At 39.6% G+C, this 24622-nt stretch overlaps 1 protein-coding gene across 1 annotated transcript in view; it reads right to left on the bottom strand.

Annotated features, from left to right (window-relative positions):
• Window positions 1–24080, bottom strand: part of MROH9 (maestro heat like repeat family member 9) — a 94924-nt gene extending 70844 nt beyond the window's left edge. Inside the window, exon 1 of the mRNA XM_084866478.1 lies at window positions 23960–24080. The gene's annotated coding sequence lies outside the window, so the exon portion shown is untranslated. The remainder of the gene's footprint in view (window positions 1–23959) is intronic.
• Window positions 24081–24622: the final 542 nt, after the last annotated feature.

Genomic DNA, 24622 nt, shown 5'->3' with positions numbered 1-24622 from the left:
ATAAATGCAACAAATATTCACTGTGGGTCTATTTGTACCAAATATTGTACTATTCTAAGTCTTCGGGATGTATGAGTGTTCAAATCAGCCAAAATCTCTGCACTGGAGGAACTTACATTTTGGAGGAGTGAAGGTACTTAATAAGTAAAAAATGTTCAATAAACCATTTTTAAAAAAAAAGAGCCTGTGGATAGAAAATTTCCCTGAAGAACAGAGGAAATTTAGAACTACCTCTTCCATAGGTGGTGTGATATTGCTGTAAGCTACCATCACAGATACTGCATTTTGCAAGGTCACCAAGCCTTTTTATAGCTTTTATGAGAGTGACAGAGAGCTTGCGGTCCAAAAGAATGTCTGGCTCCTTAGAGGAGATGGGTTTCCTAGTGACGTGGCTTAGAAATCTTAGTCCCTCACCCATCATCAGTTCCCGCCCTAGAAGACAGCACAGGAGCCAGCGTGGGACCCAGGAGGTTAAGCCAACTTGCTCTGCCCAGTAGGTGTGTGTGTGTGTGCTGCCCTGCTAGGTCTCCTCTCCTTGCAGGCTGTGTGCTTCCTGCATCAAGGAAGCTGCCAGCATTCACAATTGGAACATAAACAGGCCAGCAGGTTCTGATTAATCCAAATTGGAACTATTCAAACAGTCACAAAAAGAGATCTTTTCCCCTGAAGGAATTTACATGTGAAGAGAGACTAAGATGGGAAATAAACATTTCTATAATGATTAAAGTTAATTGGCTTGAAAGGATGCCTCTGAAAGAAATGCTTTCTGGTTTTAGTTCCAATCTATTTTGGGACAAGCCTGTTTTTCATAAGATTGGTAACTGCAAACAGATACTGCCCTTTCATTGGAAACAGATGGGCCAGGACATAATTAAAGAAGTATGCACTGGCATCTCAAATAACTGCTTTCAATTACAGCATTTCAAGAGTATTAAGGGGAAATATTTTAAACAAGACCACTGCAAAAATAGATTTTGTCATTAACTTTGAAATAATATTTGACTTAAGGCTGAAATTTCCATGTGCCAGGTCTGGATCTCACAGGCCGATGCTGATTGGTGCAAGAGAAATTGAATCATTATGGTCCCATATCCTGGGGGGGGGGGGGGGGGGAGACTTGGAGGGAGCGGGGGAGAGACAGCGGGAGGGGGGAGAATCATCTTTTTTTTTTTTGAAATGCAGAGGAAAAAAACATTTTTTCTCTGGTAACTTTTATTTTGCACTTGAATTTCAGTTAGATTTCACAACCTTGGGGAGCTTTCACAGTGAAACCATTTCAGTGTTAAGTCCAAGGTTGTCCAGCACTAATGTGTCTAAGTGTGCGTATAGGCTCAACTCCCACCATGAAGGGTGCTTATATGCCCTGTAGCTCACATTGAATACATTCATGTAGAGATCTCAACGTAAAATCCCCAAGTTAGATCATGTGAAAAGTCAGCAGATCGCCTGGGCTCGAACATTTGTAAGTGGTGGTCGGCATATTGTACTTTTTCTCAGTAGATCATTTTAATGGAGATAATAATAATTAAAGATGGTTGTATTGTGTTGTTTTATGTACTTATTTCTTTCAATAAATATTTATTTCTTGAGCATCTAGCACATGGCATACACTGTACCAAGAGATAAAATGTTGAACAAAGACAGCTGCTTGCTTGCCCCCTAGAGCTTATGACCCAATGATCAGTAGAGACAAGTAAACAATTACAATACAGGATAGTAAATACTATGGTGGCATAGAAATACTGAATGGGGTACTTTACCCAAGAAGTGGCTTTTTCCCATTACCTTAAACTTGGTTTTAGAAACAGAAGAGTAAAGCAACTGCACACTACAACACCTTAGCCACTCAAACAAAAATACTTTTTTGATGGACTAATGGTTCCTAATGGCAATAGTAGCAATCAGGCTGATACAATATAATTCATTGGTCACTCATGGGCATTAATGATGAATAAGTATGCATAAATTTACTTTTGATTATATGTACACGTACATGTGTGCACACAGTGAGAGACGTACACACACAGAAACACAGAGAACACACCTGAGCCATACTACTTCTGACTCACAGAGTTGCATGGGCTTTGAGCTGTGTCCAGTGGTGTGAACTATGCCTACACTCACTCACCTGCCTTTATATTAACAGTCTGCATTCTTAAGATGGCTGGACATAGGGTCCAGCACAAGTCAAAAGTAAAATACTAACCAGTCCCCACATCTATTTCCTCATCATTTGGGTAGTGGGTAGAGTGTTGCATTTGAACTTTTAGACTATTTCTTAATGTTTTTGGAGTAAGTCAGCCCTTAAAAAGCTTAATATATATATATATATATATATATATATATATATATATATTTTTAAATTTATACTCAATATTCAAATCCTACCAATAATTAGCTTTTTCTCACTTTGGATATTTTTGTGTGTGGAGTTGGTTGGGTTAGGGTGGGGTTTATATCCTTTATTACTTATGGGGAATGATTTTAGGCAGTACCACAAATGTTAATGCCACTTGTTTAAGAAAACATTATATATAGAATTTTAGTAGATTCTACTAAAAGACTAAAATTAAGAGTTCCTGGATCAAGGTCTGTGTTTCAGAATCTGGATAATTAGTCAAATGTTCAATTTACAACTATCTTCTCCAAACCACTCCCAGCATCACCTAATAGCTTCCCAATTTCTTCTTGCCAAACTTTCTTCCTCTCAAAACATTGGATTTATATCATGTGCTTACTTAAGGTTGTGAATGCTGGCACTTTGAATCATAGAATTTCTCTGCATTTTGGAAATCTAGCCTCCTATGCCTATGGGGACTAAACACTAATGGTCTCAAGGCACCTGCACTGAAAATGCATAATTGATTGTTGTCAGTGAACAATTTAAATTTAAATCTATACCTAGGTCAATATTATTTGTCCTATCAGTCCTCTCCTATTGATCTCAGAGAAATCCACTTCTGCTGTACAGGATTCAAACTTGAGGTTATGACTAGATATCCAAGTGGAAATGTCCTGTCACAACACTTGGACTTGACTGAAGATTTACATCTAGAAAATAAAATAATAATAATTAATAAATAATGATATCAACAGCTAGAATATTTACTGAACTGAAGATCAAGAGGCACTGTGCTGAGTGCTTTTCTTGCTTTATCTCACTTAAACCCCACAATCCTTGAGGTAGTAATGATTATTAACCCCAGAGATACTAAGCCTCTTGAGGTACGTAGCTGACATGGGATTTGACCTCTGGTCTTTCAGATGCCTCACTTTTCACTACTTTGCACACAGAGGTGTTAGTTGAAAACATTGATTTAGGATAGTTTCTGAAAAGATTAGGACATCTTTTCCACAGTAGTCTTAGTCTTCCTTTCTCCCTTTCCCTTGATAGAACTCCAAAACTACCTAACAGCTTCTGAGTGTAGCAATGGCCCCTTTCCTATCAACACACACTCATTTTCCAGTTCAAGGGTCACCTCAGTGAAGCCTTCAAGGGGGATGGGTTTATGCAAGCAAGACAGAAAAATAGAATTTGTTGCAGAGCACTTCAGAAGGTGGCAGGCATAACTATTGTGGCCCCACCCAAATGAGGTACTCACCTCTACTGAGTTTTATCAGAAACATTAATTTTAAAAATAAATCTCAGATGTTTAACTTGATATTTTCTCCTTTCTGAAAATAATAACGTATTCCTGAGAGATCACCCACGGCGAAGGAGAGTAAATTAGTCTTAGGCATACTAAAGACTTGAAGAAAGTTTACTTGAATAGTTTTCATGTGGTAAACTGTCTAGGTCCCACTAATGAGACAAGTCATACAACTTAGAAAAAAAGGGGAAGAAATGGGAAAAAAACCTTTTGAGACTATGAGAAAAGCATTACTTTATGCTATTTAGAGAAGCCTGGGAGCTTTTTTTCCCTTTGGTAAATGCCACAAAGGAGACATTTCTCATGAAAAGTTAACTGAGAGACAGGCCATAGCATGGTGAGGGATAGCCTCTGGGAATAGAATGAGAGCTTGGAGTCAGGACCAGTAATTATGAGACACCAAGGAAAAAAGCAGAGGTTTCATAGATGTAAAATATTCCAAAAACTATCATAGATGTGGAATGAGGGGAAGAAAGAGAGTAAATGCTTTAAATAAAAGTGGTTCTCACCATATCAAACACAAGAGTATTCACATCTGGTGTAGCAGAAAGTATTCTAGACTTGGACATACCCTTGAACATACATTGAACGTTGGAATACACACTTAAAACTATGCTGGACAGAAAGAGCTGGGATTTGAATCTTGAACCTATGCTTATAATGTGAATGACTCGGAGCAATGTACTACAGCTTTAAATTCATTATTTACAAAATGAAAGTCATAAAATAACGTGGGAGTGCCTCGCTTATATAATAAGTATTGGAAATATATATGTTGAATTTACATCATATAACCTGTTCCTCACAACAGGCATGAGAGCTGCCTATTAGGGCTCACAGAACTTGAAGCATGATGCTCAGACCTCAGATTTCTCAAGATCATTCACTTGATGAGCACGGTTATAGCTCTGCCACAGAACTGAAAATACATTATGCAAATTCACTAAGTGTCTAAATAAACATAGCCACTTGTTTGGAACACAGGTAGCACTGTGGCAGGCATGTGGTGCTGGGGAGGATGGGAGCTAAGTACCTGGGGTAGAAAATGGAAGAACGTTGGTTGGACACTACTTCTCTCAATCAAGTTTAGGTTTCAGATAGATGTGGCCAAGTGACATCATGAACAGAACACAAACATCGGGCTCAGACTTTCTTTCCAGCCTTGACTTTGTTGGTGTACTATGGGTGTAGCCTTTCAAAGCCTCGTATGCCCTATCCATAGAATGGGAACAAAAATACTTGCATGCTGCGCCATTTCAGGATTACAGATTATTTATGCAAAATGCCTTTCAGTTAGCAGACATATGATACATAGCAGCCATCGTCACATAAAGACAGCTTTTCCAGAGCGCACACTGAGCCTCATGCATTCTTCTTTCTGTGCAGCACAATGCCTGTCATATATGAGGTATAATAAATCTTCATTGAATGGATGGATAACCAAAAAAGCTTGTTCAATGTTCTTGCCTTCTGCATTAATTGTCATCAGATGGAGCTTTTTCTTTATTTAAGAGGGTTTTTTTTCCCCCCTCCTAAAAAAACCAACGGAGCACCACCTTTAACTTCAGAGCATATCTGCAAGACAGAGAACTACAATAGACATAAATTGGCTGGCTGAGTGCTTGCCGATGAATGGTACATTCAGATCCCACCTAGACATTGGTTATACCTCTGGTTTTGGACTCAGTCCTATAGTCATTTCCCAGCGCCATCGTGTCTGACAAGTCACTTTAGGAAAGTTTGTTACCTCTTTGAACTTAATTTCCTCATTCATAAATAATGACCTTAACGGTTGATGTGAAGATTAAATGAGACAGCATATGAAGAGTGCCAGACATATAATGGGCAGGGTGAGATTTGAACCGAGTATATGACACCAAAGCTCAGGCTCCTTATATTACATTTAATTTCCAAAGGATTTTAAACTCCTCAAAGAAAGCCATATCTTATTTAGAACCAGTTTGCATATACCTTGGTACCCAGCATATGCAGGGCAAAGGATAGTATGTAATAAATACTTGGGGAATCTGAATTGCTTCCAACTGTTAGCCATACTGTAAGTGAGTCAAGAACACTCTCCAGGAAAATGTGACTTCAGATACAAGTAACCATATTTAATTTCCCAAACAAGGAATACCAAGAAACTCTCTCCCCTCTTAATACTATTTAGACTGGATTTTTGAGGGGGGAAAAAAAAAGACATTATATATCTTCATTTTTAATAAGGCTTTAGGCAAGTTAAATACTTAAGGTGCTTTTATTTTTTATTTTTATTTTTTAAAATATATTTTTATTGATTTTTCACAGAGCGGAAGAGAGAGGGATAGAGAGTCAGAACCATCGTTGAGAGAGAACCGTCAATCAGCTGCCTCTTGCACACCCCCTACTGGGGATGTGCCTGCAACCAAGGCACATGCCCTTGACCGAAATCGAACCCAGGACCCTTCAGTCCTCAGGCCGACACTCTATCCACTGAGCCAAACCGGTCCCGGCTTAAGGTGCTTTTAGATGCAAGTAACAGAAAACCCAAATCAAACAGACTTTAAGAGTATGTACATTTAGTGTATTGACTTACATGCTTGGATGTGTGTATCAGAATTAGTTGATTCAGCAGTTCAATAAAGTGATCAAGGGTCCAGGTTTGTTCTGTCTCTATCCTATATAATAAAAGCCCAATATGCTAAGTGTCCTGTCATCTGGTTGTCCATTCAACCAATCAAAGCATAATATGCTAATGATATGCTAAGGCCACTCAACTACTCACTATGACATGCACTGACCACCAGGGGGCAGTCAACCGGTCGACCAGTCACTATGACGTGTACTGACCACCAGGGGCAGATGTTCCAACCAGTAAGTTAGCTTGCTGCTGGTGTCTGGCAGATCGGGACTGAGTGAGACAGGTTAGACACACACTGGAGCCCTCCTGTGCTCCTTCCCCGGCCCTGATCATGCACTTGTGGGATCCCTTGGCCTGTCCTGCACCCTCTCGCAATCTGGACTGAGGGACACCCCCCTGCTGAGTTCACGAATTTTATGCACTGGGCCTCTATTGTTCTGATAACAGTATGAGCTTCATCATGGATGTAAATTGTCCACCAAAAGAAAATAAGTAACATGCTTTCTCATTCACTTCTGGAAATAAAGAAATGAAACAGAGGATGCCATTCCAAGCACTGAACATAGTGGTTCTCTTCCTAATGTTTCCACTCTTTAAATAGTAATCGTCACTGGTGGAGTGCGAGGTACTGAGAGCCTTAGATTAGGGATTTGGGCAAGGGATATGGTATTGTGACTGGAGTTAGGGTCCTCAAATGTTGCTTCTACATAGGGATGGAGTGGGGAAAGAATGATAGGATTCAGTACCATGTCCTCAGCAAAGGTTATTATTTTCATGAGAAAATGTAGAAGTTTGGTCTAGATAATAATTGGGTTGATAAGCAGCTGATTACATAGTTGCATGGTTAACAAACTAGGGAGAGAGATGTGACTTATCACATGGTCCAGGAATCTTCCCTTTCTTTATCCAGCCAACCCAGGTTGGGGTAGATAGTTTCTCTCCCCTGCTTCTATGTAAAAATGTATTATTTCACACACATACAGTCTATTAATTATTTGATATTAATATGACTGTCTTCCACTCAACCATGAGGTTGTTATTGAAAGCAGGAGCTGTGTCTTAACCATTTCTCTAGCCTCAGCACATAGCTCGGAACCTGACACATCTTAAGGAGCTCCATTTTCAAATCTTAAGAAGCAAACAATGTGTCAAAGTTTCAGGAAGGGAGATTTTAGTTCCTCATATGTGTGAAGATGTCTTAACAATAAATGTATTACATAAATGACTAACAGTCATCGATAAGTTAAATATAAAGAAGATGGGTTGTGGATTGAGGTACCTTTAAGGTCCCTTTGTTCCTGGAATTCACCGATTTTCTGATTTTTTGCTGATGGTGGTCACAGTGCACACTCCACCATGGTGGCCCAGATGGCTTGAATGTAGAAATCAGGACATTTCTGGGTGGTGGAAGGTGCTGGAGTCAACTGTTTGACTCATGAAAATTGAAACCTTCTTTCCAGGGCCATAATTTCAACAAAGGGAGCACGTTCCATTCTCAGTGCCAGCTGTGAAGACTGTCCTTGGTGATTGTGATCTGGTATGGACATGGCATTCTCTGTCTGCTTACAGGCAAAATGCCAGGACAACAAGAAACCTAACTGAAGGAAGCTCATGAGCCCATACAATGCCAGGATGGGCAGGAATTTCTTCACAGATTGAGCAATCATTTTTGAGAAAGAGAATAAACAAAAACAGAAGTCAACATGGCAGAAAGTAAATGTTTACTTACTGCTGGGTATGGCGCAGGCCCTCCAGTTGGGGGATAATGAATACATGGAGACAAGGTTCTGGCCTAAGTAGAGTTTAGAGTTTAGTTGATTATTTCCAAAACACAGACATGTGCAAACACACACACACACACACACACACACACACACACACACCTTGAGAAATGTACAAAACATCTAAGAAAAGGAGGTTACCAGACAATAGGAAGTCCAGGAGTATACTACCTACAGCATAATCTTCCACTCATCTTCCTAATCTGCTCTGACCTCTCAGTTTGCTTTCGACCCTGACACTCTCTCCACCCTATTAAAACCGACTTTCTTAAACTCTGACTTCCCTAAATATTCCGTGTGAGCTTAGCTTGCTGTCTGTCCAAGTCTTATTTTTAACACCATATTATTGGTACAAAAGTCACTCTTAATCCCACCACTCAAGTAGAACCCCTATTAGCATAAGGGCACATCTTCTCTTATTGGCTTTCTATATGTATTCTTTCCTTTAACAAATTTACAGGTTTTTCACATGCTGTTTCTAGAACAATGCTTATTATGTAAGTGCAGAGATAAATACAGGAAGAAATGGGTATACAAAATTGTTAAATGTGGTTTTTCTCTAGGGAAGGAAGGGTGTTGGGATTTTTATTTTAGTTTATGCACTTCTATGTTGATGTTATTGTTTTGAGCCACAAAAAATACTTAGGTAAATTAGTAAACTTTCTAAAAGGAGAAAATAAAATCTCTACTCCTTGTGCAGTTACTAACAAAAAATACCTGTTCTTTTCATTCTGACTCATGGCAGAAGTCCTCATCCTTAGGGGCTTGGCAAAAAATGAAAGTATTCGATCTTGATCCTAAAATAGAGACCGGTCCATGAGCTGTGAGTGGAGCAGCCTTTCACTGGTTTTCATTTTTCTTCTTTTCACATACTGCACCCCAACAGTTTGCACTTGTTCAGTGAACAAAACTATATCGCACTTATGTCTTCTCTCCAACAGGGGGCACTGTTGTTTTACAAATGGCTTCGGAAGCACAGCCCTAAGGTTTTGTTTTTGTTGGAATCCCACCTATTGTTCATAGAATGGGGGACCATCAGGAGCACCAGTATTCTCCTTTCGGAAGCACTTTGTGTTTGAGAAAACATCATCACCTGATGAGTCATTTTAATTACAGAAGTTACTAAAACATAAGAAATAGTTCTGGATGAGCTGAGGAGTTCTTTGCTTTCTCTCTCTATTTTTGTGAGTGTTCAGTTTAACCATAACTCATAGCTCTTCGAGTTACACATTAATTCACTAAAACAGGAATGGAAACAATGACATTTACAGACTGTGGGGTTGCCAACTTATTATGCAAATCTAGAAAGGGAAGGTGGCTACAAAAGAAAAACAAGACTCTATCTTTATTGGCCAAGATTTTGGCAATCTAATTAGACTATAAAAAAATAAATCCTATTAGTAATAATCTAGATAAGAAGATTTATGTTGGGTACTAACAGTTAAAAATAAAAACGAATATTTGGCTAGAATTTCCTTCTGGCTAGACACTGTTCTAAGCATTTCTTTGATCCTCACAGCAATCCTGCGGGGTAGGTATTGCTATTATCCTCATTTCATTGATGAGGAAACTGAGACCTAGAGGATTTAAGTAGCCAGGACATGGCAGGCAACTGACTTCACTTACAAGCTGATATAAGTACTTGCCATCTGCCATGTAAGCATTGTTTGTCCTATGCATGCATTATATTAATTTTCATAGGAGTTTAATTGCCTTTCTTAATGAAATCCTAACGTATTTACCTCTTTACTCTTTGAAAATAAGCGCAAAGATTTTCACAAATATGGTTTTATTAATTTAACTTCAAATGTGACTGAGCTCCAGACACTGGTAACTTACTAAATACCACGAGAGTGTACATCTTTTCCCATAAATGATGTCTTTTGCATTTTAGTATAAATTAAAAATATATATTTAAACTCTTTATTGCTTCCTCTTCAAAAGAAAAAAAACACACAACACTATTTTTAGCTGTGGGAAGAGTGGCCAAATGCCTAATTAGAATTCCTGAAATTTTATCTATTTTGTTTCACTAATATACTACAAAGCCTTCATATATGTACATATATATGTTGAGAAAGCTAACCCATATATATATGGAACAGGGAGTAGGAGTTGAGGGGAAACAGCAAAAAATAAAAAATAAATAACAGATAAATTTGGGCATGGTTTCATTTCTCATCACAGTGTACATCAGCAAGAAAATATAAATATAATGGTCTTATTTAGAAGTTTACAAAAAAAAAAAAAAAAAACACCCCACCAAAAACAAAAAACAAATAAACAAAAAAAAACAACACCTTGTTTTCTGAACTTATGAATATTTTTTTTCTAATTGTCGAGGAATATTCTAGTTAATCTAATATTTCAGTTAATACTTGCCACGGATACTTATTAACTCAGTACAGCTGAGTTTCAAGGGCCTAATTAGGCATCTGGTTACTTTCCATGCAGGCTGAAAAGATATTACTTTTAAAGGGAAGTGACTAAGTGTTATAAATATACGTTTTAAATTTCTACTAAAGTACTGGTAGAAATATCACTGGTACCCTTTATTGTAAATTAGACCTATATATATTGCTAGAATTCTGTAGTTTATTTGTCTAAAATTAAATGAATACCTGAATGTTTACCCAAACCTCAAATTAGGGTTCAGGGTAAAATTTTTCTTGTGATTTCCATGCTTATTTTCAAATGGTTGAGTGACAACAATGCTTTTATAATCATTTTTTTAAAATAAAAGAGAAAAACCTTTGATATAATTTTAGACTCATGCAAGGAAAAATCCACGGCTTATTTTCTTCTCAATTACTTATTGTGCTTTTGGGATATATGTAAATATATTTACATACATGTGTGTATAAGCACATGTATATATGTGCACATATACACACATGTATATGTATATATACACATACATGTATCTGAGCATTTAAAAATACTTATCTAAGCATATATGTGTGTGCATATATGTACATATATAGATATGGGTACTCAGAAAAATAAAGCTATTTACATACACAGAGCAAAAACAACAAAATGAGCTCCTAAGGAAAATAACCACTTCCTGGTTACCTCACTGTCCAGCGATTAACATTAACTCTTAATTTAATACCTGTTTTGAGTAAGCTATTATGTAGAAGGCACTATAGTTTTGATTCCTTCATTTTTACAACATCCCCTTCCATCTCCTCCCTCCCCCTCCCCTCTCTTCTTCTCCCCTGTCCTCTCATTCTCTTTTCATATCTACCTTTTCTTCCTTCTCCTGTTCTTTCCCGTGGCTTATCTCAAATCCCCAGATCTTGCCTCTCTTCCAACAAAGATACCTGCACATTCCTCCAGCATCTGAAAGCCCAGGCTGCCCTCACTTTCCATCTCCTGTACTCTCCCTTTCCGAACCCATTCATTCTTAACCTTCTTCAACCTGAATTTTATTGTTACCTCTTAAAGGAATTTCACCTGGCAAAACTATTGATAAACTCCTAACTGAAAATCCCCTTAGTCTCTTATAAAGACTTATTTTTGTACTTTATTCGGATCTTCCCGCCTGTGTGCACACAGTTTCACATAGCTATGTTGATAGCATGGAAACAATGTTTGCATTTTCCCCTTTTTAACAAAGTGCTGTTACTCTCCCCGCCTCCCCGCCATGTACATCACCGACTTTGGCATGGCATTGGGTGGCTTTCCTTATCCTTAAGAACCTGGGCTCTGGATTTGTCCTGTATTCAATCAAGTCTTATCTTTTCCACTTACTGGCTGTGGGATCTAAGCCAATGAGATAAGGGGGAAAGGACACAGCATTGCATGAGTTTTAATACTAAAAATGAAGTCTCTGATGAGAAAAAAAAAAAATCAAAGTAATATTTTCAGAAAAATCCTTGTTGGAAGACAGCCAGACAGGCCAGGTCAACTCTAGCCTTGGAGGCCAGCCTATGCGACTATTTTGGGATTTTCAAGAGGGAAAGCCACAGGATAAAGCACAGCTGAACAAGAGGAAGCCAAGAGTTTCTTTCATCAGCAAAGACTTTATCTTGACTTGTTTTTCAGAGGAAACAAAGGTGGAGAGGCCCTTGGCTCTCCCTGAGGGATGTGCTAAATATTCAAAAATATTAATTTTGGAACAACCGTGCCTATGATTTTGAAAACAAGCTAGTTAAGCCAGAGCTGTATTGACTGAATTGGCAGAAAGTCTCTCCGAACTCCCTGAGGGAACCCATTCCAGATCCCCACAGCCTTCCAACAGAAAATCAAAATGACGCAACGCGCAGACCAAGAAATAGCCAGGTGGACTGCAACCTCTGGACACCTCCAAATGTCTAACACGAACCACAAGTTAGCATTTGGGGGGAGCCCAGAATTTATAATAATTACAAAGGAAGTAAAAGCTTTGTTTGACTATCTCAAACCCTTTGCTGTAAGTGTAGATGTCTGGCTTTCATTCTTGAAGATGACCCTTCCAGAACACAGGGCCAGCTCCACACTACAGCGTCCCCAGCAATTGTATGCACTTTGGTGCCCTGTTTCCCTAACCCAAGTGCCAGGTTTAATCTGACTGCCCAGTATTCACTCTGAACCACCAGCACTAGGCTCAGCCTTCTTACCTGTGTCCTCAAAGCACAACCCCATCGAGACCTTCTGCTTACTAGCTGCTTGCTTCAAGAATGTAAAAAGGTGTAGACAGCAAGAGTGTCTTGAGGTGTTCTTTCTCCTAGAAGTTCTTAAATTCAGAATTAAACCACAGTATGTGCCCAGAGAAGTCTGACTGTTGGTTTACAATGAACATTATCTATCAATTATTATCTTTTCTCTCTAGGTATTACTTTAGCCCTCAAAGAAAGCTTACTATTTGCCCTTTCCTGTCATCTCAGGTAGTTTGTAGAAGAGAACTCCAGATATGGACAAAGTTAAAGATAGATCTATAAATAAAGATATATCCAAGGATTTATACATGCACATGTTTATACATTCATAGAAATCACTTCTTGCTTCAAAATGGTTTTACTCAACAATCTATACCCAAGAGCAAGACTTCCACAGCATTTCCGACTGAGCCCAGTGAGGTCCTTAGGTATCTCTGTTGGTATCAGCAGGAGTAGAGGCTACTGAGGAGTGCTGAGAAGCGTGCTCATCATAGCTTCCTCAATCACAAGACTTGTCCATGGAAAGGAGGACACATGCAGGACAATGGTGACTGGCTGAGTGATCTTTTCTGCATCCTGCTTTTCTGTCCTTTAGGGAGCTTCAGGCTGTATCCAGCACCCTCCCTAACTCTTTATAGCCTGGGCCACACCTCATATTCAGGGCAGCTTTTCTTTTTCCTTTTTCTGTCATTAGGTTTTTCAGGCTCCTGTTCTTCATTGGTGAGTGTCTTACCCATATTTGCTTCCGCAAATTCTGAGAAACACTTAAAATAGGATCAAAAGTCAAAATTTGGGCTCTCATCTTTATAAATGGTTATTCACATTCTTTCCTTTCCCTCCAAACTACTGCTGAAAATTTGCCCAAAATAACCAGGACAAGTGGTTCAAAGCAAATCATAAACTATTTAGTGAATAGCAAATACTCCCCAAATCCCTCTTGACCACAAACAGTACAAGTCAGGAAGGAAGGAGAATCCTTAGTAGAGAAGAGAGTGCGTGTGGGGATAGGGGGTGAGTTAACAGCCCGCTCTCCCCAGAGAGCCCTTTAGTCTCCCCAACACGCAACGTTGACCTTTCTTATTGTGCAAACCACAGACAGTGGAATTAAATTGACCTTTATATGAATGTAACAGAAGATAAAGAAATCAAGATAAAGCTATAAAAATTATGAGCTTCGGATGATTGTTTTTCTATGGAGTTACTATTAATACTTCAACATATCCCTACTATCGAGGCACAGGATTTTGAGAAGTATTAAAACTGTTTTAATGTCAGAAAACTATTATTTAATGCTAGACAATATCCAATGATTATTGACTATGATGTGGGAGGAAAAGAATTCATCCAATGGTTTTGCTAATTATGATATTTTTAGAATGTCAAAATTTAAGTCCTATTTGAATCCTATTCTTTAGCTTTAATTCCATAGTGGTGTAAACCTAGTTCCATATTTAAATCAAGTCGTTAATTTCTACAAGTCCCTATATCCTGGCTTCCCCATCCTGAGAACTTGGTTGGCTGGGTGCTGTCCAGGAGTATGTTTTAAGATGCTCTAATAGGAGTTATCTTCTCTGAGTCCTTATAAGCTTAAAAGCATGTGTCTCTTATATTTATACCCGGACAGTGCTTTGTCTAGCAATGAAATTCTTTGGTCTCCTTTTTGTTACCTGTGTCTTTAGTAGACTTTTCTCCACTGTATTGTAGTATTGACCCTGCAATGGTCAATTGGACCAGCTTGATATATTTACCCTTTGTAAGTGACTTCCATGTCTGTTTTGCTTATGTCTTGGACATTTTCACATTCTTTCTTTCGCCTTCAAGTTCAGTAGCTTTATTAAGATATTTTTCCAAATTTATGCCTATGTCTCTTTTTACTAGGACACAGTTTGTTCTGTACATCCAACACATCTTTCTTCCTACCTTACATCCTTTCCGACCACCAGTCCTTCTGTAGTAACTGACTTGGTAAGATACGACCTGCCAGCATCTCACATCAGACAACAGCCACATCCATCCTTTCTGCCAAGAGCTTCTCTGGTGTTGGGATTTGGAATTTCTTGGGAAACCCTCTCGGCACCTGTACTCATGCAGTCCTGAAGGATTCATACTCCATGAGGAGCCTTTGCCCAGAGGAGTATCAGAGACGGTGATGAAATGCTGCCCCCTCCACCTTGAGTACATAGACTATTCAGTGCTCAGAGCTCCCCTGGCTTTCTCCTTCCCCTTCTTTGCTCTTCCCATTTCTCTCCTGTGGCCGGGGGTGACTTCCCAAAGTAACTACATGTACATATGACTATGCCTCAGGCTCTGCTGTCTGGGGAAAAATTAATTCCTTAACATGACATTATAGGTCTGCAACTTTTTATTTAGGCATTTATTTATTTATTTATTTATTATTGTTTTTCCTCTGTAAATGTTTTCTCTTCTTCACGTTTTCTCATTTTACTCATTGAGATTTCCTCAAGCCTGCCATGAGGTTCAAACAGGTTTTCTCAGGCCAAAATAACTTTCTTTCTGGAGCTCCAGCAGCTTACTTTTCACTTCTTTGGGTAGGTTATCTTCTTTGAATTCTCATTTCCTTTATTTTCTAAACAATTTCAAGGGATCATGATGTATGTACTACATATGCCTTCTGCAAAAAAAGTGGTTGCTTATCTATTCATGGTCTCCATGCTGGTTTCTTTTGGCATAGATGCCATTTTTAATGAGTCAGCAATTTGCTGGAGAAGAGTGAGGAGGAAGTTGGTGCAAACGCAGAATTCAGTCTATATTTTAGAATCTATGTTATTTCTTTTCCCTTGGGGGACCATCTCCATTCAGTTTCAATGTTCACAATGGATTATGTAGTTCACAGCAAAGCTGTTTATATAATTTTCTACGTCACATTGTTATAGTTTCTATTTCCCTTCTTTTTTCTTTTCCTTTTTTTTTTATTTTTGTCAGCCTCTCTCAGCCAGAAGACCAGATTGTAAGTGGTAGCTACTTTCCTTGTGTTGTTTTGGTATTTAATCAGGTATCTAAAGAGACGATCCTTGATTTTCTAAGGGCCAACTGATAGAGTTCAATGCTCTAATTAAAATACTATACAAGGCTTTCCCAAGTGGTGTTTCTGGTTAACAATATCAGCATTACCCGTGAGCTTGTTTAATGCAGGTTTTGAAGGCTCACCTGTTGAATAAGAAATCCTGGAGATGTAACTCAGTAGTGTGTGCCTTTAAAAAGCCCTAATTATTTTTGATGCACTCTAAAGTTGGAGAATCACTCTTTTAGAAAAATCTCTTTTCCAAAACAAGAGTCAAGAAGATGTATCTCAGTTCTCAGCATCCTCTCTCATTTTGCTCTAAATTGTTTAGGGTTTAGGATTGTGGCTTAGGACTGTGGCTCTTTCTTTGTCATAAGACGATAAAAGGTATTTTTTCTCTTTTTCTTTTAAATTGTTTTTAGTGTGATTCGAGGGCAGGGGCAGGGATTAAAAAATACACATAAACCCACAATTTCTAAGTGGAGTTCTAAGTCACTGATCTGAAGGCTAGTTGCATGACAAGCATGGAGCCTGGACCTGGGGGCTGGGGCCCAGCTCCCGGTCCCAGTCCTGCATCTGATTAGTTGATGACCTCTGACAGGCCACTTTACCTCTTCATGCTCCTTCGGGCATGTAAACTCTGCGCCTTTGAGCAACAAAAGTGCTCCTTGTGTCTTTTCCCTTAGCTCAAGTTTAAGTGCCTCAAGTGATAAGGTTTCTGTTTCCTCTCCCGTGACATACCATCACTGGGGAGAGCTCACGGCCACAGCTTTGAGGCCTGAACTGGCTCTAGTATTAATTAAGATTCATTCTTGCTCAGAGACAGTGACCCTTTCCTCATGTCAGGGCAATTTATTCACATTTCAAGTCCTCACCAAAAGCTGCAGAGCAGGGGTGGGGGTGGGGCGATGGTAAAATATGTACACATATAATACCTTAATGAAAAATGGGAAAAAATAAAAAGGGGGGCAAAAAGCTGCAGAGCCAGGGGAAGGCCTGATTTCTGTTTCCCCAGCTCTGCTGCTCAGGGAGGGGTAGAGGACCTGGGAGGGCGTGCCGACTCCCCTAGCAAAGGGTGAGCCTGGCCCAAGCCCCCATAACATTCGTATGCTACTTCTGACTTTTCCTGTGGTGCATCCCCCTTTAATCAAGATCATCACACTCCCTTTTTCTTGGCTGCATGATTTTTGTTAAAAATGTACTGTGGGCCGAAAGCGGTTTGGCTCAGCAGCAGAGCGTTGGTCTGCAGAGTGAAAGGTCCCAGGTTCGATTCCGGTCAGGGGCATGTACATTGGTTGCGGACACATCCCCGGCAGGGGGTGTTCGAGAGGCAGCTGGTCGATGTTTCTCTCTCATCGATGTTTCTAGCTCTCTATCTCTCTCCCTTCCTCTCTGTAAGAAAATCAATAAAAGTATATTTTTTAAAAAAATGTACTGTGGTTCTTGGCCATGCTGTGGCAGACAGCAGGAATACCACTTGCAGAAGACCCCTCCCCCCTTCCTCTATGTGGGGGTCTCTGTTTCAGGCACCCAGGCTCCCAACATCCAAATGGTCACTGTTTTCATGTCTAGGAGAGTTGGTGGATCCATGACTGGCTATTACCAGTTTGTAATGAGAGAAGCCCAGAAACGAAGAAGAAACATTTAGAAACCTGTAGAGCAGGGGTCTTCAAACTTTTTAAAGTGGGGGCCAGATCACGGTCCCTCAGAGAGCTGGAGGGCCGGACTATATGAACTACTAATTCCTACTGTAACACCTCGGCTGCGCTCACTGCCCAAAAAACCTGGCTGGCCGGATCAGACTCCTCTGCGGGCCGCATGTGGCCCGCGGACCGTAGTTTGAAGACTCCTGCTGTAGAGCAATTTGACATTGCCAGGACAGCCCAGCAGGCAGGCAGTAGACTGGTCTCAGTGAGCTGCGTGTCAGCCGATGTGAGGGTGATTAAACCAGGAAGTTCATGGATCTTAGTCATCTTATTCATGCCAGCCAGGGCTGGGTTCATAACCCCCAGGACCTTGTGCAAGATAGAAATGTGCATCCCTTGTTAAAAAATTAAAAATTTCGGGATGGCAGCAGTAGAGCAAAGGGCCTGTCTATGGACCAGGCCCGTGCAAATGCGCAGCTCAGACACCCATGAAACTGGGTCAGGATGCTATAGGATCATGTTAGAACTTACAGTATTTTAAGGTTAATTTGTCATCTTAGATGAGCTCTTAGAAAAAGGAGGAGTCTCACAAATGGGGCAGTATGGCTACATAGTGTCCAATAAGCTGTGGGCAGATTGAAAGGGTTTCACATGGAGAAGGTGGGAGCCCTTCTTTGTCCTTTCTTCCATTCTGCTAGAATTATGCCTGTGGTTGCCAGAACTCAAACAAATGTTTGGACCATGTGGAAAAAGATCACATGATTTTAAAAAAAATGGGGAAGTAACAGGATGGAAAGGACCTGGGTCTCGGCCAAGGAACTCCACTTCTAACCCTTCACCCCATTGGACTTCAGCCTTCTTATACATGAGAGAGAAATGCATGTCTATCTTGTTTATTTTGACTTTTCTCTTATACATAACAAAACCTTAACTGATGTAGGATGCATTAGGTTAAGTTGCTTGGATGGTGGCAAAATTAGACACCCCCGTTAGAAAAATGAGGCAAGTAAAACAAAGCAAAAAATGAAGTGATAGGATCTGATCAAGGAAAGTAACACTGAGAAGGCAGAGAGATGGACAAACTCTAGAGACATTTGGGAGTCGGCATTGACAGACGCTGTGATTGATGGGGTGGGGGATAACAATGAACAATGCTGGTACTATTGATATTTGGAGCCAGCTAATTCTGTGTTGTGGGGGACTGTCCTGGGCAGTGTAGGATGTTTGCCAGCATCTCTGACCTCTGTTCCCACAATTAGAGTCATAACAATCAAAACTCACCCCAGACATTGACAAACGTTCGATTGGGGGCAAAATCACCCCTGGTTGAGAACCACTGATGTAAGAGAAATTTTAGTGCTTGTAAGGAAGGCATTTCTATGACATTCCCCTTGAAGCTGGTTTCAGGAACGGACACATAACACATAATTCACATTAAGGAAATGGGGAGAGAAATTTTCTGGGAGTTGCAAGGAAAAGTTTCTGTGCTCCTAAAAGAGAGCCCCAAGCTGGGATGGCTTGTCCTCTTCTGAATATCAGTGTGTGTGGATGGAAAGTCTTGATCCACCACAGTCCTTTTGCACTTCCCTGACTCAGACAGGGTGGTCAACTTGAAGCCACTGAATTGGACGATGTCAGATCATTGTCCTGCTCCTTGTTTCCCAATCACATGAGCCCATGGCCTGCCCTCTAACTTAACCCAACTTGAGTGGGATTTTCTGTTACTTGCTTCCAGAGACCTCCATCCTACACAGTGACTTTGGCAGGATCAGCCCTAAAGGAGAATTTAGGGACAGAAGCCAGGCTGAGGTGGCTTTAGGATTGAATGGGAAGTGAAGCATGGGAGAGAGTGAGTGATCAAGACTCTTAAACAAGTTTGGCATTGAAAGGACACAGATAAGGCAGTATATGGGGATAGAGTGTGACAGAAGTGTTTGCTGGACATGTGGAGGACTGAGCTTGTTAAATGCTAATGGGACAGGGCCAATGAAAAAGAAAAAGTTGCAAACAGAACACAGAGGGAAGTTTTGCCACAGAGCAACGTCTCTCAGGAAAGAGAAGGAGAAAAGGGCTGAGATTCAGGAATGTGTGAAGTGGCTCATCATGGGGAGAAGGAAGACCATGTCTCTTTCCCAGAGACAGTGGGCTACTCCGAGGCATCTGAAATAATCCAGACGTTTGTGTCCTCAGTGGACACTCCACCTTCATTGCGAGTCAGATTTCAATACTACTTACTGTTCCCCAGCGGAGAAGGAATCCCCAGCTTCACAAGTATCAGTGAGCAACAGAGACTTCCCTGAAGTTTTTGCAGGAGAGACTGAGAGGAGGTTTTAAATCTTAAAGCCCCCAGTAAACCTCTCAAGTCCTTCATCAGACGTGGATGTCTCTAGATTCCTTTCTTTTTTAATATATATATATATATATATATATATATATATATATATATATATATATATATTTATTTATTTTACAGAGAGGGAGGGAGAGGGATAGACGGTCAGAAATAGCAATGAGAGAGAAGAATTGATTAGCTACCTCCTGCGCACTCCTCACTAGGTATGTGCCTGCAACCAAGGTACATGCCCTTGACCAGAATCAAATCTGGGACCATTGAGTCTGCAGGCCAACAATCTAGCCACTGAGCCAAACCGGTTAGGGCCAGATTCCTTTCTTCTCCCTGGATGGTCCCTGCGAATCTCAGATCTGAGCTGTTGTGCTGGTTCATGGGAACCAGAAACCAGCCTGTGCTGACCTCTCCAAGTGCAGAGTCACCCAAGCCTTTTTTTCTTTGCATGTGGCCATGCCTCACAGCTACTTCTCTGGTGGGTTAGAGGCCCTGGTCCTTCACCCTCTCAGTACGTGTGTGTTGAAGTGAGTCTCACTTACAATAAAAGTTTGACAAGTAAGGCACAAGTCTAAAGATCAGACAACACCAAAATAATACCAGAGATAACAAACTCAAAATAGTCTTGTAATAGAAAGAGGTAGGATTTTTAAGTGCCCCTATAACATGCCCGCAGGAAATTAGGGGGTCTTGCCAATATTTGCCGCAGTATCAACATAATTCTTCCTAAATTCAGTTTCATCATATTAGTAGTTTTTGTGTGTGTGTTTTTCCCACAGCAAAAGCTATAAAAATATTTGTAGCACTTCTCTTTTTAACTATTAATGAATTTGAATTCAGAGCTGTAAGAAGATGGGGAAAGTTAGTCCTCCATTAGTGAAAGTTAGACTTAAGAAATGTCTTTAGAGAAATATTTTTTTAAACTTCCAATTATTCAATAAGTTTTAATTAAGACAAATAAGAGTTTCTAAGTGGAGAAACTTTAGCAATTTATTTTAGTGAATACATAAGTGTTGTAGTGAAAATACAAATGTCTGCAGTATTGTAAATAGATCTTTCCAAAATTGGGGAATTTCCTCTCTCATAAGTAAATTAAACATAGCTCTTTGTATTTTATTGAGAGTTACATTATCCATTTAGTAATCTACTTAGAAACAATTTAAAAGTACAATTCATCTTTTCTTCTGCAGAAATGATCATTTTCTTTAATAATAAGGTCTGAAATAATCAGGGTTCATTCCCCTTTTTTTCAATGTATCTGTCTGGGTGGGATTACTCTTCTTCCTGCTACCCCTTCTTACCTATTAGCCTGCCCCTCTTTCCTTTCCCCTCTCGACACACACATGCACATGTACACACACACACTATTTTCTCTTCTAAGAAGTCCTTAGGGAAGAGATTGTACAAGTATCACTATTGGATCTGGTCAGGCTCATAAGTAAAAGAATTAAATTTCAGTTACCTGGAAATACCTACATCCTGCCAAGGTTGCAATCATCCTATCACTTACAAATTCTAAGTTTAAATTAAACCAAAGCACAGCCTTTCTTGGTTCCAACTCTTTCCTTTTGGTGAAGCTTGCATTCTTGGTTCAAAGAAAAGAAAGGCTTACTTTTTTGTAAGAGGCTCAAGGCTTCTTGGACATTGAATGGCTTTTACAAAGTACCATTTTGTTGAGTTCAAAAAAATAAGAAACAGCTGGGTTGCATTTTCTTTGAAATGCACATTTAGTTAAAAATTAAAGACAAAATAAAAAGCACTAGAGAAAAACATTTTCTGGTTCTGCCAAGACCCAAACCATTTAAGAAAAAGAGGGGAATAAGAGAGAAAAGAGTAGTCTGAAACGTTTTGCCAAACCAGTTCCCCCTTCTGAGGTCCTAAAGTCCGTTAAGCCCGAAATAAAATAGTGTAAGACACAGAGTTAGTTCAAACTGGTTCTGGAAACAGTTATGGGTCGGTTAGGCATGAAGGGATTCAATAAATATTTCTCCTTTTTTTTTTTTTTTCATCTATCCCAAGAATAGTTGCAGTTATTTTTTATTTTTCTTACTAGTTTCTGAATTTTGCCAAACTCTTCCTGATAGATAGAAGGTTCCCAAACAGAGGGATTGAATTTAAGTAGAAAACTACATTCTAGTGGCTCAAGTTCTTGGAAACATGTTTGTACTACAAATAGTAAATAAATAATAAAAGTGATTCCAGGGAATGAAAAGCTGTTAGCTCTTTGCCAACTTGCTTTCATCGCACAACAGAAAAACAAAAAGTCCATCTTGCCCTAGAATTATAGGTAAAATGGGCCCATATGTGGTCATGTTGACTTCAATTCAATTTAACAAACACTGTTCAGCACTTACCGTGTTCAAATAATAAAACTAGGTGCCATAAGAGGATTTAAGAAATGAGCAAGGATTCAGAAATGAGTAGAAGGAAAAAACAAAAATACGAAATCTAGAATAGAACCCCAAACCAAACAACTCTCATCTCCCCACATGGAAACTAGTTTATTCAGTTCCAGAGTTCTAAACACGAAAACTACATGGGATTGTCTTCCAAAGTAGTTTACAATTTGGGATACAGAATATATATATATATTTTAAAGCTTGCATAAAAGGTGTCATGTGACCATTCCGTTACTCCAGAAACACTTTTTACATTTTCGTTGTAATTTCAGTTTGGTTCTGGGAGGAAGTGAGTGTAGCTTCCATCTAATCTGCTGCCATCTTGGGTCTTTTCCAGAAACAGTTTTTTTTAAAAAGCATTTCAGAATGCCTGCATGTTGATTGATTAATTGTGCTTTATTTGAAAGTCCCCCTTTAGAATTTTTTGAACTAAGTTAACTGACAAGGAAAATATTTTTATGGTTTCATACATTTATTAGGCAGAAATTGAACTGCCTTATGCCAGTGTTGGCAAAATTGAGGAAAGTTAATCTTCTGTACCTGCAATTTTTCATCTTTTCAGATTTTCTTCCACCCCTAATGCAAACTCAAAAGACCCATTTTTTTTTTACATAGTTCAATACTGCTTGTATTTTCCACTGAAAAATAATCTATGTCAATTAATGTTTAAGTAGCAGTTATATTTTTCTGAAAGCATTTCTACTTTAATTTTTATTTTATTTTTAAAAAATATTTTTATTGATTTCAGAGAGGAAGGGAGCAGGAGAAAGAGAGAGAAAAATCAATGATGAAAGAGAATCATTGATTGACTGCCTCCTGCACGTCCTACACTGGAAATGGAGCTGCAGCCCAGGCATGTGCCCTGACCAGGAATCAAACCATGACCTCCTGGTTCATAGATCAACGCTCAATCACAAGTCACACTGGCTGGACAAGTCTTTCTACTTTTAAAGAAGATACTTGAGGGAGGATTTTAATAGCTCCTAAAGACGATTTCCATCAGGATCTATTAGTAACCAGATAAGATAGGAGCTATAAGGAGAAGCGCCCAAGGTGGACAGTACACAGGTGATGGTAGCTACTGTCAGAGGTTAAGACAGGTGACCCATTATGACTAAAAGAGGGAAGGTGAGCATTATCATGGTCTTCAGCGAAGATTTGGGAAAATGATTGGCAGGAGCTCCAGTGTGAGCCAGGGAGAGCTGATAGGTTTCCTAGAGGGAATAGTGCCTGGGAAGTGTTTGTGTGTGATGGTTAAAGTGATAGTAACAGACTCAGGCTAAAAAACAAGAGCCTCAGGCTTCCAAGGGCCCATCATCAGTGTGAAGTCACAGCCAGAAGGAGCTGGGATTCCAGAATAATTGAGGGAACTTCTTTGGCCAACTCTGGAGCTTTAAGTCAAGTTAGCTCCAGAATGGAGTCTACCCAAGGGTGTGGGCATAGGGAAAGGCAAAAAAAGGAAGAGGGGTCAGGAGATGGCAGAGTGGATTTCTTTTTTAAAATTTTATTTGTAATAATAACTATTATTAATTTTTATTGTTGAAAATGTTACGTAAGTCCCTTTTTCCCCCCCATTGACCTCTACTAGCCTGCCCCCGCCCCCTGCCCCAGGCCTTCACCACCCTATTGTTTGTGTCCATGGGTTATGCATATATGCATACAAATTGTTTGGTTAATCTCTTCCCACCTCCCAATCTCCCCCACTTGCTCTCTGAGATTCAAGTCTGTTCATGCTTCTGCTCTGGATCTATTTTGTACATTAGTTTGTTTTGTTCATTAGATTATACATATAAGTGAGATTATGGGATACTTATCTTTCTGTGACTGGCTTATTTCGCTTAGCATGATACTCACCAGTTCCCTCCATGCTGTCTCCAAGGGTAAGAGATCCTTCTTTTTTACTGCTTCATAGTATTCCATGGTGTAAATATACCACAGCTTTTTTATCCACTCATCTGATAGGTGTTTTGGGTTTCTTAGGATACATTCCTAGAAGTGGGAGCAGAGTGGATTTCTTTATGTGGGAGAAATATACTAAGAATGAAGAAGAGGCACCTTGGTGCTCAAAAGGTGTGCCTAATTCTCCTTCTGATTAGACATTTATCTTAGGAATTTGCTTAATCTGTTACAAGAGCCTTTTCTTCTTTCAGTCATTCTCTGCTCTCCAACTCTCAAAGGGGCAATGGCTACCTGAGCTTCAATGTTAAACCTTTAAAAGAATGGGATTTACATATTTCCCAAGGAGGGCATTGCAAATGCTTCAAAATAGAAGGAGACCTCCAAAATTTTCAATAGGATAATTTCATTTTTGCAAAAGGTGAAGCAATTCCTATGTGAAGTTAGGGTGGTAAAGATTTTGATATTAGGGACTATGTCTCTCCTACTAGTACCTAGAAACACTGGGGCTGGACTTCTTAAGAATGGGCTAGAACAGGCGATCTCAAATATGAAGAAACTTCTGACTAGCTGACTGTTCACATGACCTAACCCTTCCTTGCCCAGCTCCATCTCCTCTGG

This window comes from Pipistrellus hanaki (assembly GCF_964339955.1).
Source record: "Pipistrellus hanaki genome assembly, chromosome: 18".
Classification (NCBI taxonomy): Eukaryota; Metazoa; Chordata; class Mammalia; order Chiroptera; family Vespertilionidae; genus Pipistrellus; species Pipistrellus hanaki.
Note: the sequence above shows the minus strand (reverse complement) of the source record. Positions and strands in the feature narration are given on the sequence as shown.